Source organism: Rhinatrema bivittatum, chromosome 16 (genome assembly GCF_901001135.1).
Source record: "Rhinatrema bivittatum chromosome 16, aRhiBiv1.1, whole genome shotgun sequence".
In the NCBI taxonomy this organism is placed as follows: Eukaryota; Metazoa; Chordata; class Amphibia; order Gymnophiona; family Rhinatrematidae; genus Rhinatrema; species Rhinatrema bivittatum.
In genome coordinates this window covers 34,596,312-34,612,703 of record NC_042630.1, presented here as the reverse complement: position 1 = coordinate 34,612,703, position 16,392 = coordinate 34,596,312, and the positions used below count along the sequence as shown (strand labels likewise).

At 49.4% G+C, this 16,392-nt stretch overlaps 1 protein-coding gene across 2 annotated transcripts in view; it reads right to left on the bottom strand.

Moving 5' to 3' along the window:
* PEAR1 (platelet endothelial aggregation receptor 1) overlaps positions 1 to 15,709 on the bottom strand; it is a 73,856-nt gene extending 58,147 nt beyond the window's left edge. For both annotated transcript variants that reach the window (XM_029580399.1, XM_029580400.1), the window contains exon 1: positions 15,296 to 15,709. The gene's annotated coding sequence lies outside the window, so the exon portion shown is untranslated. The remainder of the gene's footprint in view (positions 1 to 15,295) is intronic.
* Between the last annotated feature and the right edge of the window lie 683 nt (positions 15,710 to 16,392).

Here is a 16,392-nt window from a genome sequence, read left to right as displayed (position 1 = left end):
CCCAGAGGAGAAAAGGAAGCAAGTTAAAAAAAACAAACCCCCCCCCCCCCCAAAACAGTATAGCGGGTCTCATATCGAGGGTCATCCATTCATGTCTGAGGTGACCCTTCATTGCAGCTCAAGGACATCTAAAATGTTTCTGCATCTCTTTCGCATATTCCCCCCAACCTTTCTCTGCAGGGCGGGCTGGGGCTGCCATGGAGGCAATGTTCACGGCCGCCACCCCCACCACCAGGAAAGGAAGAGCGCCCCAGCTGTATCGTTTACCAAGCGACATCCAAGAGGGCTTTTGTGCCCATGCTTTTGGGGGCGTAGGAGGAAGCAGTGGTCTCTGGCTCCCCCTCCCCCACCCCTGGTCTGGGACTGTCCCAGTGGTGACCGGATAGGAGGGCATGGAGCAAACCCCTCCAGAGCTGCACCCGAAGGCTCACACTCCGCCCCCGCCCCCCTCCATCTGAGATGGGCTCCCTGCCAGAGAGCTAATCTCATCTGGTGATCATCCGATCATCCCTCGTGCTGACAGCAGGAAGAGAAGATCAGAGCCAGACGCTTTTCGTTGCCAGTTTGAAAAACCCCCCAGTCTCTCTTTTTTTTTTTTTTTACCACTGGAATCAGATTGGTTTTCAGCTGTTTTAATGAGTCGCTGGTTTAATTTCTGCAGAATGGAATTTGTCGCCCCATTTCTCCCCCAGGTCCCTCACTGGAAACAGCAGTGAACGTGTAATGTATGCTGGGTCTAGTACAGTGACAAGACCGGGCGTTTTCCCCTCGGAGCGAGGAGCTCTGGCATTGCTGATTCCAGCTGTGCGGGGAAAATGTACAGGAACTCGCGACTTCCGTGAATGTAAAACAGGCAGGCCTGCAGCGTTGGGCTCTGATTTATGGGATCTCGGACGCTAAGTGGATCGGGTCTGACCTGTACTATAGATGAGTGACCCTCAAGTAGTCATGGTGTTCAAGACTTAGCAGAGACCGCTGTTACCTCTCAACCAGTCATGACCCAGTGGGCTGTTAGGGATCACTCTGCCCTCTGATCCAGTACTGACCCATTGTCCCGCCATGGCGTTAGGGGACACTCCTCCCTCTGAGCCAGTACTGACCCAGTGTCCCGGCATGGTGTTAGGGGACACTCCTCCCTCTGATCCAGTACTGACCCAGTGTCCCGGCATGGTGTTAGGGGACACTCCTCCCTCTGATCCAGTACTGACCCAGTGTCCCGGCATGGTGTTAGGGGACACTCCTCCCTCTGATCCAGCACTGACCCAGTGTCCAGCATGGTGTTAGGGGTCACTCCTCCCTCTGATCCAGCACTGACCCAGTGTCCCAGCATGGTGTTAGGAGACACTGCAGAGGATGTCATCTTTCAGATGAGATATTAAACCAAAGTTGTTTCTGATTGCATTACAGATCCTCTGACACTTTCATGTAATCGGGGAGAATAATGTTCAACCAGACTGGTCTGCGATGTTTGTGATACCCGGTTTTATCTTTTGTAAAGGAGCGGCTGCTTCAGTCCTGATTTTACCCCATTCCAGGAATCAAATGGGTAATGGCTGCTTTTCTGAGGAAAAGCGAAACTGCCAGGAAGGAAGATGGGAGTCGGAGGTCGTGTAAGACCAGCACTGGCTCAGCCTGGCCTGAAAACGGAAAATGTAGTCCTTTAGTAATCCCAGCTGGTGAACTGGTTCCAGCATGAATCTGTAATGGTTTATTTTGCCCTTCGGCCTAAGAAAATTAGGGGAGGGATGCAGTCGGGGTACATTTTGCACCCTTGGCTGGCCGTTTCCAGTGATTTGTGAAGAGAACAGGCGCGTGCTGTATAAAAACTCAGCATCGAGCGAGGTACAGGGGAGGGGGCAGTCACTGCAGCCCCCAGAGTTACACTGCCGCTCAGCGTTAGTTTGAAAATAAAAAGGCTTGAATCTCCAGAGATTTTTCTCTCCTGGAGCCCGGTTGCCAGTATTAGGAAAGGGACCTGTCAGACCCTGCGGTACCGCGTGTAGCCCCTCTGCGTGTGCTAGGGAGGGGAAGGGGGAATGTGAGGTTACTTATGTACCACCTCCTTCTCCCCAGAGCTGCCAGGTTAGCCATTTCCGGGGTGTGTGAGATTTTAGCCTGTTTCTGTATTTCTAACAGCCCTCTCCCCCGATCCTCACACATCCTGCTACCTGCAGGAGTTGATGTCAATCAGTGGAACCAGGAACTACAAATCCCAGCATGCATCGGGATGTAAGTTTAAAAGCAGGGATCAGCCAAAATAAGAAAAAAAAATCTCCCTCCTGCACCTGGCTGATTTGGAAGGTCAGGGAGCCTCCCCCAATAAAGGGGCCAGGAAATCTCCAGGAGCTGAACGTGACTTTGTTTACTGGGCCAGAAAGAATACACTGGGGCCGGTGCTGAGTCAGTGGGGCATTGGGGGGGAGAGGTATTGGAATACAGTGGGGTGCAGGCCAGCAAGGAGGGTCCCTGCTGAGCCGCTCGCGGGCAGCCTGGTGAACAGCGCTTTCTCTCGCTGTGTCTCTTGTCTTGTTCCATGTCCCAGTGCCAGTGGTGTGAGACCCTCCCACCCCCATTTCCAACAGACACACTCACACCCCCATCACAGCAGCTGCTCCTGCCAGGACAAACAGCATCGCTGGAGGTCGAAAGGGAGGAAACATCTTGAGTGGAAATCCAGGGACCCTGCTCCATATCCTATTGTTTGTCTGATTTTTATTTTATTTTTTTTTGTAAATAGCTGGGGGGAGGGGTGCTGGGAGCATTCGCTCTGTCCCTGTGCACATAAATGCACTGAGCCATCCGCAGGTGGCTGTGTATCACTTCAGGGCTGTTTTTGGTCCAACCACATTCGGGAATTTGGTCCGAGGTTGCAAGTCCAGTGGGAAAAACCAGAACCGGCTCAGCCTATGTCTGATGACATGGAGTGCTCTTGTTACCCTACCTCGAATCCATTTCTAGGGGCTGGGCTTGAAAGCTGAGGCACTGTGGGGCTTATAGTACCTGTCTCTTCCATCATGGCAGCGCCGTTTTAAATTTTACGGCTATATATCTCCATATTTCAAGCAGAATACACGGACTTGGTACACAAAAGCTCCAGCAGCCGCCTTCCAGCATGGTTTGGCCAACTGGGGGTGATGGTTCCCCTCCACATGGCTAATTCCATTGCTGATTTCGACGCAGGGTCACACGATGCTTGATCATGTTTTTCCCATTTGACCTGTTCCGTTTACTTCAGGATGCATTCCCGCCCCCCCAAACCTATGACTATGCCTTCGTAGAGTACCGGTGTCAGGCCTGACCTTCCAACTCCACCCGCTCTGCAGGGCATTGGAGCGTGAGTGAGGGAACCTAAGGGCGAACTAACCCTGCGGCTCTCCACCCAGTCCTTTGGGAAAACCTTAGCCCACAGCAGTTCCTGAACACGTCCTGGTTGACCCCCATGGCTAATTGAGCTTTCTCAGTATCTACGATGAATATGCATGAGACACATTTGCATATTCCAGTGTGTTCATGCGTATCTGCTGCATATTCATAGCGGATATCTTGAAAAACTGACTGACTGTGGCATCGCCAGGACTGGGTTAAGAACTGATGGACTAAGATCTCATTAAAAAACCAACTTAGATTAGCTATGCTATTTATCATTTAAATGCAGGTTATCTATACATCCTTTCTTAAGGCTTTGGGTTCCTCATTTTCTTTTTTTTTTTCAGTTGGATAAAGCTAATATAGACTTTGTGTTGCCCGCGCATCACTAGGGACAATAATGGATAATAAATTGCCTTGAAATGTACACAGTAAATCCTGTACCGACTGAGTAGATTAAATTCACCATGAGAACGTGGCAGAGTACACTCCACCTGAATTACGAGGATGGACGATATGTCATCTCCAATATTAAGGTCCAGCAAGCAATATTTCAGGGAGATTCCCTGTCACCGCTTTTGTTTTGTCGGACATTAAACCTGCCAAGCGCTCTCATTAGCTCCTTGGGATATGGAATTTGCCTCAATCCTAAAGCGACCAATCCTCTGTTTGTGGATGATCTGAAATTCTACAGTTCTTGTGATTCTCATTTAACAGAACAATTCTGTTTAGTGAAGAGTTTCTCATATGACATCAGGATGATATTTAGCCTGGACAAATGTGGTAAGGTGACTTTCCTTAAAGGGAAATTAAGCAAAACCGAAAACATCTCCCTGACTGAGGATTGCATTATAAAGGAATTGGAGCAGGAAAATGGATATACGGTAAATATCTGGGAATAGAAGAAGGTGGAAAAATTGGGCATAAAGTATTGAGAGAGAAGATTAGTAATAAGTGCTATAGAAGCTGATATTGAAAAGTGCTTTAACAGCATGGAATAAGATGCAAGCTATTAACCAGTTTGCATTTCCTGTATTATCGTACAGTTTTGGAATAGTAGACTGGTCTCATAAATATCATGGATGTAGAAACAAGGAAACTCCTCCATGCCCATCAGGTAATTTATAAGAACCAGTATATGCCAAGATTATACATCCCTAGAGCTGAAGGCAGTATGGATCTTACCGAAATTGATTACAGCTACAGAGCTACTGTAATAGGGCTTCAGGCATTCTTAATGGCATCAGTGGACTCAAATGCAGAAATATAAAAGCGAGCAACCATCTTCAGACAAGCGGCGAGTGGCATCTTACACACTTAACTCACCTCTTGGCGTTTTTGCTACATCAGGCTGACACGGCTATCCCTCTGGAGTCCTTAAGCTAGGACAATTGTTCCAACGAATAGAGGGAATGACTAAAAATCCACCAGTTCACAAAGAGAGAGAAGCTACAAAATTAGCAAAAACGAGAAAAAAAAGCTCTTTAAAGAATCAGACCCGCAAACAAAGAAGGTTAGTTAGCAGAAGCATAAGTACAGTGGGAAAGTAGAGGGAGCTAGTTCAGCAACTCCATGTGACACAGCCATGGTTAAGAGGTGAATTCAGACCTACAGACGAGAGACTGGTAATCGCAGCACAGGACGATGGACTTACGGACAGGATGGTTCACAATCGCATAGAAGAGACTGGTAAAATGCGGAACAGAACTGGAAACGATTACACATCTCTGATGCACTGAAGACCTGCATACAGAAAAGTACAACAAGGTGGCCCGGCTTATGCAGTGGAGGCTGTGTAAACATTACAGCATCGATTTACCAAACCAACGCTGGGAGCACAACCCTACAAGAATAAAAGAGAATGAAGAAGTTGTGATCCCCAGGGACATTCCTGTTCCAACCGACAGGAAGATCGACGCTAGAAAGCTGGATATTGGGGTGAAGGAGAAAACACAAGAATGGCATTGCTGACAGAGGTGTCCGTACCCAGTGACTGTCCTGTGGATCATTCAGGAAAAGCAAAGATCCTTAAGTATCAAGAGATGCAATCAGAGACCAAGAAAATGTGGCAAAAAGATACAGAAATCGTTCTAATCATATTGGGTTCCACTGGCCTGATTAAGAAGGTTTTCCAAGCGCATCTTGATATGTTGCCTGTTAAGATTACACCCTGTGAACTCCAGAAGAAGATGCTCTTTGGGACAATGCAAGCTCTAAGAAGGGCATTAGAAGTAAAGTTGAAAGATTAGGATAATTTCCAACATACCCTGGTTTATGAATGAGGTTCAGTCCTGTCGAGATATGCACAGAACAAACCCATTTGGAGAAATTGCTCCTTGGAACCGCTTTCAAGCCAAGCAGCACCATTTCTAATAGGAGGTAACAGAGTTTTTTTGTTTCACGGATGATACTAATATCTGCAACGGAGTGGACATGCCTGAAGGCGTAGAGAGAATGAAAAGTGATTTAAGAAAGTTTGAAGACTGGGCGAGGATTTGGCAGCTGGGATTCAATGCCAAGAAGTGCAGAGCCATGCATCCGGGGTGTGGTAATCCAAAAGAGCTGTATGTGATGGGGCTGAAAGACTGATGTGCACAGACTGGGAGAGGGACGTTGGAGTGATGGTGTCTGGTGACAAAGCTAAAGCCAGAAGAATGCTTGGCTGCATAGAGAGAGGAATAACCAGTAAGAAAAAGGAGGTGATAATCCCCTTTACAGGTCCTTGGCGAGGCCTCACCTGGAATACTGCTGTCAGTACTGGAGCCCGTATCTCAAAAGGGACAGAGACAGGATGCAGGCAGTCCAGATAAGGGCGACCAAAATGGTGTGGGTTCAGTATTGGAAGACTTACGAGGAGAGGCTGAAGGATCTGAATATGTACACCCTGGATGAGAGGAGGTGCAGGGGAGATAGGATACAGCCCTTAAGTTACCTGAAAGATATTAATGATGCAGGAATTTTAAAACCTTTTCCATTGGAAAAATGTAGAACTAGGGGGCCACAAGATGAACCTCCAAGGAGTTCGACGCAGAACCAACATCAGGAAATATTTCGTCACAGAGAGGGTGGTGGATGGAATAAACACTGCAGATCCCTAGAGGCTAGAGGTTGGAAGTGAAGAAAAGGGTGTATGGGAGTAATGTATACGGAGCAGCGGTTACTATCCTTATCAGAAGGCAGGCAGTTACTACCATAAGCAACTTGCTGGGCAGACTGGGTGGACAATTTGGTCTTTATCTGCTGTCACTTACTATTTTACTATGCTAGATGGGCACCGGCAGGGGAGGAAAAGCTGCAAACCTAGAGTTACAATAAATGCATTTTTTTTTTAAACGAAGGAAAAAGTATTTATTGAAAGCCTGACACCCACGCCAGCTGGCTCTTCTCCTGTTTACTGAGGTTGCAACATCTTTAAGATCAGCATGGTTTGTTTTCCAAAACCAGCTCAGCAATAGCAAGAAAACCTCAGACTAGTAATTTGAGACAAACCAAGATTGGCTGTGAGGTTGGGAGAAACAAGAGTGCGAACGGTATGGAGTGTGTTTATTAACAGGGATGGCAAGAGAGGACTGAAAAACCCAAATTGATTCTACTGTGCCAAGTCTCTGTGAGCTGTGATAGCCTTTTTATTGATTCAGCATAAGAATTATCCAGGGATGATACGAGAGCTTTCAGGACCAGGTGTGAAAATGGGACTCTATGTGATAGCTCGTGTGCTGCCCCATTTCTGGATAATTCTTAGATTGGGTCAGTAAGCAGGTATTACATCCCATAGAAAACCCGTTTTCTTCTCTTAATCGACAAGCAGGTGTGAATTAGCCACTAGGCATGTGCGATGTCATCCAGCAGCGCCGCCAGAGCTCAGGAAAGGCTGCCCATGCCCTGCTGCCTCGCGAGCCCCTCAGACTCTTTTCCGAAGGAGGTGCTGATTTCAGCCAGAAAGCCCTCAACCAGAAGATCTTGCAGCACCAAGCGGAAGAGCCTCTGAACTTGGTGTGGGACCAGCTATCCGGATCCCTTCTCCTGTGGCCCAAGGGACTTGCTTCAGTATCTATTATTACTCTCGTCCTCTGGCCCCTTGCACCTCTTCAGTCAAGGTTCATCTCGGGGCCATGCTACCAGCGGGTGGCAGGGCCTCCGATCTCTCTCCACCGGTTAGCATCAAAGTTCATGAAAGGTTTGCAGCATTTCAAGCCTCGATAAACTTCCAGGTACCTTGGAACCCTCAACACAGCCCATGCTGAACTCATGAAAGCCTTCCTTCGAAGCTCCCAAGCGTCTTACCTGGAAAGTGTTAATGTAGCCATCGATTTGGCTCAGAAGATGGGCAGGTTGCAGGCTCTGTGTTAATCACAGGATTATTCTCCCATACAAAACTCCTTTACGGGTTCCTGGCCCCTCTCTAAACAGAAGCCTCTCCCTGCCACTGTTTTGGTTTTTTTTCTTTTTGTAGATTTCCCACATGCATTTGGGGCACACCACTCCTGCAATTTATAGTTTGTCCTAAAATGCTTATACTCCCCCCCCCCCCCCCCCCCGCCAGTTAATATAAAACCATCATAAATCAACTACAATTGTTTGAATACCCCAATGGGCTACCACAGATTTGTCAACCGTTTAGTGAGTTGACTGTGAAACCAGATGGCCACTGTTCATAATCCACGATGCTATGTAGCACTCAAATCCCCATGACTTCCTCAGACCCTTACAGGAAATCCTTATAGTGCTTACAGTGAAACTATGGAGTAGCCTTCAACAAAACCCACGCCGCTTATAAAGCAGGGATAGTAGATGGTTCCAGGTCATCTAGGACTTGCCAGTCCTGGTTTTGTTTCCTCTGCCATTGTATCTATGGACTTGCGGTTTCCATTAAATTTCAGGCATTAATATTCCGCTTTTCACAAAACCAACCTAACAAAACGGATTGCGATATAAAAACAGAAAAGCAACAGCAATTGTAAACCCTAACATGGGCAAAAAAGAAACCGCAATAAAACGTAAGACAATTATAACGGTATGAAAAAAAGAAGAGAATAAAACCAGTACAGCACTAATCGCTGGAAAGCCAAAATCGGGCCACTGGGTCCTCCAGACTCCAGACACAACAATCCTCAGGATTAGTCGGATAGACGCAGGTGTCCTCCTCCCTTACTTCTGGGAGAAAGAGAAGCTTGGACTAGGATCTGCCGGGTACCTCCTCGTGAGCTGGACTGGCCACTGTCAGAGACAGGATGCTGGGCTCGATGGACCATGGGTCTCTCTCAGCCTGGCACCTCTTATGTCCTTATGGATATTCTTATGGAGTAAAACTAGAATTGGCTCCAGTCTAGAGCCATCAGCTCCTGTAACTGGGCATTAGCTAGCCATATGTTAGGCTGAGCATAGTTACCCGGCGTGTTGTAGCCAGCAGGTCCTCATTTATTTAGCCATTTTATATACAGTCGGTCCAAATGAAGATCACAACGGCTTACCACAGCTTTTGCTTGGACCTTAGACATTTTGGGGCCTTGCAGGTCCATTCAGCGTCATGACAAGAGAGGACACAAGAGCAGACTGGTGTGAGAGAGGTCTGGGAAGGGCTGGTGCGAAGGTATTTAGGGGCCCTGGGTGAGCCTTCAATTTCACGCCCTCTCCCACGCACGCCTGCCTATCAGGAGCACCACTTGGACAGCATCCACCTCTCCCTCCTCTCTCGCCCACTGCCAAGTCCTGTATCCCCCTAACTTTGCTACCCCCCCACCCATCTACAGTCCCAGCATCCCCTTTTCTCCATCCCCCTGCCCTGCATCTCCCCTCTCCTCACTCCCTGTTCAGCACAGCAGCATCACCCCCATTTCTTAGCCCCCCCCCCCATCTGCAGTGCCCAGCATCCCCCCTCTCTCTCTCTCTCTCCTCACCCAGCATCTTTCTCCAGAGCTCCTCTCCCCACCCAGCACCCTCCACAACTGCCCAGTATCCATCACCTTCTCTCTTGTGTCTTAAAAGTGGTTAGGCAGCACCTGGAGACTTTTGCTGCCTCCCTCCCTCCCCCCCAAAAAAAAAAAGTTGGCGCTCTAGGTGATCTCCTGATTCGCCTAATGGAAGAATCGTCCCTGGGTCTGGGGGGTTGTAGCCGAGAGGGTGCACTCAACGGAGCAGCCGGGCATGAGGGAGGACTGTGGGGGCTTCTCACGGACCTTGCCGCGTTCTCGTGCTGCAAAGAACCGGAGCTGATCCATCCCCCCCCCCCCCCCCCCCCCCCGGCTTGGCCCGGTCGCCGCCGTGCAGTTCTGGGGGAGGGGGCCGCCCCCCTGGGCTCCCTCCTGGACCCTGCAGGCATTGCCCCCCCGGTAGCTACTTGGCTGTTGCCGCTGTGCAAAGATGATGATGACAAACCCCCCCTCTCCTAGCCCAGGAGCAGTGAGCGCTACCTCAGCAGCCATCCTCAAGCCCGGACAGCCCAGGGAGCTGAGAATCAAACCCAGGTCCCCTTCCTTTCCATTTGAAAAAAAAAAAAAAGTGTTGAACCAGGCATAAAATAACACGCGGTGGAGCTAGTTAAGGCAGGGGGGGGGAACGTTGGTAGTGAAGGAAAGCAAACTGTTTTCTATTTTCTGTACTTTGATACTCTGCGGTTTCTCTCTGCAGATTAGGAAAAAATGATTTACGTACAGCGCTGCCTGGGATGGGGCTCACGGATTTGTTTGTTACGATAAAATGAATCTCTCTCCAGTGACAGATACTGGCAAGGATTTACTCTCGGGCGCGAGGGTTTCGGTCCAGTGCGCCCCGGGGGGGGGGGGGGGGGTTTGTTACGAAAGTGCGCCCCAAAATCCCCCTTTTTCTGAGCAAGCTTACCAGTTAGCCGCAGGCCTTGGCCAAGTCCTGGTGTGGCTCCATTGCGTTCATGGACTTATGAAGCCAGGCCTGACCCCGGCTCACCCTGCGGACGGGTGACCCCCACGGCCCCAGGCCTACGAGTCTGTGCGCACGCCCGGGGCTGACCCAGGATGGCCCGCAGGCCTCAGGCCTGTCTGCTGTTAGGTTGCTACCGATCATTTGGGTATCCCTCCCCCTCCCCGGCGGGGATGACTCCCGATTCTTGCCTCCCCACCAGTTGTGCAATCGCAGCACTGCACGGCCGCCTGAGTAATGGATGCAGAATTTTAAGGTCACTGTGTGACTTGGCCCAGGTTGTGCCGCGCTTCGTGCTCGTCGCTGGCTCATTTTCCGGTGCAAATAATCTGTGATGTTCAGATCCTCGCTCACTTCCCGTTTTGCTTCCTGAACTGTATGGTGATGTAACCCACCCTGGTTTAGGGCCTGCAGAGGTAGCTCCGTTCGCCTGTCAGGGCTTGGACCGAGCAAGATCCTGTTTTGTTTTGTTTTTTTTCTTGCCACCTTATGAACTTGGGGTTCCAGGTTCCTCAAAAGAAAGCAGGAAACCACAAGCCCAGCTTTGCCTTAGGGGTAAAACCAGGGACTGGCTCGGGACTCCTGATGACCAGGGAGTCAGTATTCCAGCCCTTTCCTGACCTGTATCGCATTATTTTTCCTGCCTTTAAAAGCTCATTGTGGCTTGGCTTCTTGGAAAGAGGCAGTGGCGGGCAGCGATCTGAGGGAGTTTGCTGAGCGTCTGCAGGGTTGGGCCGGCACAGCCCTCTGCCGTGTGTCCTTCTACTCTCTCGACCTGTGAAACCGGAAAGTACTCCCTCTTCCTGTTGCAGTGGGGCCGTGGGGGCCAGAAAACAAGCTCTGCCCCCCCTCCTCCTCCTTACGCTGACAAAGAGAAAAGTTCTCCAGACAGGAGCAGGAATGGATGCGAACCCCCAAGCATCTCGTGCATCCTGTTAAAGAAAAAGGGCCCCCCCGATATGCAACTCGGGAAACGGTCATTAACCCTGGTAAAGGGATCATCTCCGACCAACCACACTGCCGGCACAACACATTTTACCTCAAGGCTGGACGTGCACAACTTTTTAGTCAGCCCTGTTTTCATTTGGTGCTGGAAGAGAACTGAGAGCCGAGGCCGGCAGGGGCGGATAGGGTTAGGGCAACTGACAATCTCCTTGTCATCCGATACAAGCCTGAGCCAGTCTTGGTGTCCCTCCTGCTCCCCCTCGATGCGTGCCTGAATGTAAAGTTCCAGCTTTTCTCTCTGAAATTAAGAACTGCGAGCCCTACAAGCTGCCATGGGAATGAAGCCAGAACTGGCTCGGCTTGTACCTGATGATGGGGGGGGGGGGGGGGGCGCCTTGTTGCACGAGAAGCAGGGAAGGTAATGGCGAGGGACGAGAGAACTGATTTGTGACGCGTTTCGAGATCCGGGGAGGATTCCTCACGCGGCCTCCGTGATAACGTGAGGCAGCGCGTGCTTACGAGCCTCCTTTGCTGATAAGGGACGGCAGTGACGGAGGATGGACGTGGGACACTGTGTCTTCACTAGGCTTGGGTCAGTGTTCCCAGGAGTTTAAATATGAATTCTTGCCTCATTCCTCTCCGGTGACACCATCGTTATTTGCTTCCTTCCAATCTGCGCTTCCTACAAGCTTTCCATCTTCAGTAGAGGGCTGACAGGGCGGGTTATTTATAGCTCCTTGATGATCTCTACCCTATTCAAGCTTCTTCATTGAATAATAAGACACCCCCCCACCGCTTTTTGAAATAGCCCGGCCTCCTGCTTGCTCGGTCTTGATCAAATCCGAGTCAAATAGAGACTGACAATGGCTAAAGACCTCCAGCTTGATCCAGTCTCTCTCCCCATTCTCCCTTCCTGCTACAGTACTGCAGACCCCATCCGATCTGTGGCTTTACCTTCTCCCTCACTCCCCCCCCCCCCCCCCCCCCCCTTGTCACCAAGAAACCTCTGTGTGCTAATCCTGGGTTTTTACAAATTCAGATTCAGTTTCAGCCTCTTCCTCTGGGTGCCTGTGCCATGCATTCTTCATCCTTTCTATGAATAAACCTTTCCATACCCCACCCCCCTCCCCAGCACACACCTTCTAGTCTCATATCATGACACTTTCTACCTCTCTAAGTAATCCATGCCATACTGGGTCAGACCAAGGGTCCATCAAGCCCAGCATCCTGTTTCCAACAGTGGCCAATCCAGGCCATAAGAACCTGGCAAGTACCCAAAAACTAAGTTTATTCCATGTTACCATTGCTAGTAATAGCAGTGGATATTTTCCAATTCAACTTAATAGCAGGTAATGGACTTCTCCACCAAGAACTTATCCAATCCTTTTTTAAACCCAGCTACACTAACTGCATTGACCACATCCTCTGGCAACAAATTCCAGAGCTTAATTGTGCGTTGAGTAAAAAAGAACTTTCTCCGATTAGTTTTAAATGTGCCCCATGCTAACTTCATGGAGTGCCCCCTAGTCTTTCTATTATCCAAAAGAGTAAAAAACCGATTCACATCTACCCGTTCTAGACCTCTCATGATTTTAAACACCTCTATCATATCCCCCCTCAGCCGTCTCTTCTCCAAGCTGAAAAGTCCTAACCTCTTTAGTCTTTCCTCATAGGGGAGCTGTTCCATCCCCTTTATCATTTTGGTCGCCCTTCTCTGTACCTTCTCCATTGCAATTATATCTTTTTTGAGATGCGGCGACCAGAATTGTACACAGTATTCAAGGTGCGGTCTCACCATAGAGCGATACAGAGGCATTATGATATTTTCCGTTTTATTCACCATTCCCTTTTTAATAATTCCCAACATTCAGTTTGCTTTTCTGACTGCCGCAGCACACTGAACCAACGATTTCAATGTGTTATCCACTATGACGCCTAGATCTCTTTCTTGGGTTGTAGCACCTAATATGGACCCTAACATTGTGTAACTATAGCATGGGTTATTTTTCCCTATATGCATCACCTTGCACTTATCCACATTAAATTTCATCTGCCATTTGGATGCCTAATTTTCCAGCCTCACAAGGTCTTCCTGCAATTTATCACAATCTGCTTGTGATTTAACTATGCTGAACAATTTTGTATCATCTGCAAATTTGATTACCTCACTCGTCGTATTTCTTTCCAGATCATTTATAAATATATTGAAAAGTAAGGGTCCCAATACAGATCCCTGAGGCACTCCACTGCCCACTCCCTTCCACTGAGAAAATTGTCCATTTAATCCTACTCTCTGTTTCCTGTCTTTTAACCAGTTTGCAATCCACGAAAGGACATCGCCACCTATCCCATGACTTTTTACTTTTCCTAGAAGCCTCTCATGAGGAACTTTGTCAAACGCCTTCTGAAAATCCAAGTACACTACATCTACCGGTTCACCTTTATCCACATGTTTATTAACTCCTTCAAAAAAGTGAAGCAGATTTGTGAGGCAAGACTTGCCCTGGGTAAAGCCATGCTGACTTTGTTCCATTAAACCATGTCTTTCTATATGTTCTGTGATTTTGATGTTTAGAACACTTTCCACTATTTTTCCTGGCACTGTGGATCCCGTGAAGGAGAGCGTAACTTCTTTTAAACCCTCTTTAAAATGAAAGTCGCCTTCCCCCCCCCCCCCCTTCCTGACTTGTAGAATGGAGGGGCCCCCGTGGGAAAAGGGCGGGGGGGGGGGGGGCGACCCTCTCACCAATGCTGTGCCCGCGAGGACTGTGTGGAAAGGAGGTCACCTCCACTAGCCCCCCCAAACCATGATGTGAAGTTGGGGGCGGGGCAGCAAGAAGCAGAACCAATGGGCCTGATTTTCTGGGACGCGCACATCTGCCCGCGGATCACAAAAATATGTAACGCATCCCCCTGGACCCCGCGACGTGCACTGAAGATGTACAGTGGGCAGGACACGAGACGCAAAAGATGACAGAGAAGGAAGCACTGACACTCACTCACAGCAAGCTCGTATATTAAAAATAAACTCCAAATGACCGACTGCTTTCCTGAAGTTTTGGCTGCAGGTCATTCTGTTTAAAACGGGACCTCGACAAGCACTGCTTTTGCTGGCCCCTGCTCTTTAAATGCCACTACAACAACAACAACAAAAAATAGATCCCCCCCTGCTCACTTCCTCAGTTTTCGCGGTCGTTTTTAAATGCAGGAAGAAATTCTCGGGTTTAAAATCTCTCTGGCAGCTCTCATCACATTGCACGGGCCTGATTCCACGTATTTCGCCTTAATGTTTTTTTTTTCCCCTTGCTGCCAATGTTGGGGGGTCCAGCGGGCTCCCTGCTATGTTCCAGAGCCCCCAATTTACCCAGGAGACAACGTAAAAAAACAAACCAAACATACATTAGAAGCCAAAAATTGCCCCTCGGAATTCATAGTAAGGAAGCTCCAATGGGAGACTTAAGCGTTGCTTTTTTGTAGTTCTCGCGCCTGTGATGCGCTGTCTTATTACAAAAAGAGGGCACCGCTTACAGTATATATTTAACCTTAGCCCTGAGGATGTTCTCTAAAGTTCTGTGGGATTTTATCTTCTCCTGGAGCCCCAGATAAAGTATTTTAAGCCTATCACGTGACTCGCCTCTTTGACACGATCCCTTTTTGTAGTGAGAGGCTGGGGAGAGGGAGTTGCTTTCAGCAGAATTTTGCAGCAGCCATAAAAGTACAGGGGTTAGGTTTGCTGTGATGGAGAAGTGGGGGGGGAGTGTGTGTGTGTAAGGCTCCTCTTTTATTAGAGGTGCAGTTACCCCATCAGCCAGGGAGACCCAAAAAGGATGAGCCCCCTAAGCTTTGGAGGGCAGGGGGTCTGGCGTTCCCAGTCGGCCGTATAAAAGGGGCTATTGAGACTTTTTTTTTTTTTTTGCTAGCAGCCTGGAAAAAAAAAAAGCGGTGACATCTAATTTTCTCTCAGTTCCACCCGTTTTCTTCCCCCCCCCCGTCTGGCTTTTCTCCGTCACATGCTTGGCTGGCACGGGAGCGCTGCACCCTACCCATTACATAAGCATGGGATTTAAAGAAAAATAATAGAGCAACTTACTTTTTCGCTCTGAGTTCCAGCAGAGATGCTAGCGGTTCAGTCCCCTTTGTAGGAGCAGGGAAGCTCCTTCCATGTGTGGTCGGATGGCTTTGTTTGTATGGGGAAAAGGCCGGGTTGGTGGTTTGGGGCTGTTCAGTCTGTTTGTCAAAGCTTCTGCTCTGCCTCTGAAGCAGGAAGAGCAGGGGTGTTTGTGGTGTTGGGGAGGGGGAAAGGCTGCTCTAGGGTGTGTGTGTGTGTAATCCCGAGGAGGAGGCTGCTGAGAGTTGCAGGAAGAGGAAAGGAAACTCCACAGAGGATGCTCTAAAGAGTTGGAAGGCGGGTGGGGGAGTTTGCAGGCTGCTGCTTTTGGCAAAGCGTAGTTTGATTTGGGAACAGGGCAGCAGGGGAGAGGGAGAGTATTAAAGTTCAGATTAGAATATGGGGGGTGGGGGGGGGGAGAAGGAAGCAGATACAGAGCAGGGGAAAAAAAATGGGAGAAGCTCAGAGAGACAGACAGCGAGACTGCCAGGCAGTGAAAGAGAGGAAGGCCAGCCCAAATACAGAGGGACCGGGGGAAGAGAGAGGAAAAACCAGTAAAAAGAGAGGAGGCGGTGAAAGACCAAACGCAGAAAGTATGGGACTCGAAAAACAGGAACAGAAAGCGAAGATGAGACATTGGGCAGGAGAGGGGCTTGAATTTGCCGAGGGTCCCGCTGAAGGGTGCCGCCGTTGCTGAGAGCGTTCTCCAATGCCATTGGCAGAGTTTGAGGATACATTCCCCTCAGACAGGGATCCCGGATATCCACAGCGGGATACGCAGGAGACAGAGTTGCATGCATTGGAGGCAGGGGTCTCTGGAAAGGCGTCCCCTGCACGTTCATTCTGGATATCCTGAGAAGCCCGACTGGCTGCAGTGTCCCCCGGGAAAGAATTGGCGAGCCCTGTGCTGTCCTGTTACGTCCTTGGCGGAGTCCTGCCCTCTCACCCGCAGCAACGGGGCCAGGCTGTTCCAGACCTGGTTTTGCCCCGTCACCTGCTTGAGCGACAGTTGCAGCCCCGGGGCATCAGGGATACGGAAGGCATGGGGGCAACCTGCCCAGAGCGGCAGGTACAGCCCT